We start from the raw sequence: 1146 nt of genomic DNA, 5'->3' as shown, positions 1-1146 counted from the left end.
GAAAACTTTTTCAGAAAAAAGTTTCATAGAAACTTTTCAAACATATATAAAAGTAGAGAAAGTAGTGTGAACTCCCATTTAGCTGTCAGCTCCCTTCAACAATTATTGCATGTGCCAGCCTTGTCCCCTCTCCCCTTGATTATTTTAAAGCAAATCTCTGACATCATATAATTTCACCCATAAATACTTCAGCATATATCACTAAAGGAAAATGACTTAAAATATAATATCTATCTCATGTAAAAAAATACAAACTATCTATCAGTATTCAGGTTTCCCTAATGGTCTCTCTCTCTCTCTCTGTTTGTTCAAATCTAAATTCAGAGAAGGTCTACACATTGTATTTGGTTGACCCCTTGCTTTTAATCACCTGACAATACTCTTGGAGATCAGTTCATGCCAGAACATAAAGAATGGCTTTGTTCTTTTTTCCATTGCAGGGTATTCTTTGTAGGGCTGTAGTATAATTCATTTAACCAATTTCCAGATAGTGGACATTTAGATCACTCCAAACCTTTTGCCATTATATTAATAAACAATGCTGCATTTTTTTTTTATGGAATGCTTCATGAATTTGCGTGTCATCCTTGCGCAGGGGCCATGCTAATCTCGGTATCGTTCCAATTTTAGTACATGTGCTGCTGAAGCGAGCACAACAATGCTGTATTGAATAACCGTGTAAGCAGGTCACTTTGCACATGTGGGAGTATTTTGCAAGATAAATTCTTGGAAGTGGAATTTTGGGGTGAAAGGATATATGTATTAGTAACTGCAAAGATTACTGGTGGATCATCCTTGATGGAGGTGGTACCCACGCAGTGGATACTTCCACCAGCCATGTGGCTGAGAACACTTTCTCTGTCCCCTTCTCAGAAGCACCATCGTCTCAGACCTCTGTCTGTGCAATTGCCTTTTCTGTGGATGTCTGTGGATGTCCCATCTCACTTTGTCCATCTGATGAACTCCTGTTCTTCACGACTAAGCTTAGCTCCCTACCAGGGTTTTGGGTTGGCGCTCACCCTGTGCTCCCAGAAATCCCCTTTCACAACACACATCACACTTCATACTGGGTTCTCATTACTGACTCATCTCTCTCCTCCACCATTAGTGAGGTCCTTGAGGGTGTAGTCCCAGGCACACAGTAGG

At 40.4% G+C, this 1146-nt stretch overlaps 1 non-coding gene across 1 annotated transcript; it reads right to left on the bottom strand.

The window, feature by feature from the left end:
• Window positions 1-550: 550 nt before the first annotated feature.
• Window positions 551-654, bottom strand: LOC128065697 (U6 spliceosomal RNA). Its single transcript, XR_008201081.1, has one exon. It is a non-coding gene; the product is annotated as a U6 spliceosomal RNA (small nuclear RNA).
• Between the last annotated feature and the right edge of the window lie 492 nt (window positions 655-1146).

This window comes from Budorcas taxicolor, chromosome 19, assembly GCF_023091745.1.
Source record: "Budorcas taxicolor isolate Tak-1 chromosome 19, Takin1.1, whole genome shotgun sequence".
Taxonomy (NCBI): Eukaryota; Metazoa; Chordata; class Mammalia; order Artiodactyla; family Bovidae; genus Budorcas; species Budorcas taxicolor.
Note: the sequence above shows the minus strand (reverse complement) of the source record. Positions and strands in the feature narration are given on the sequence as shown.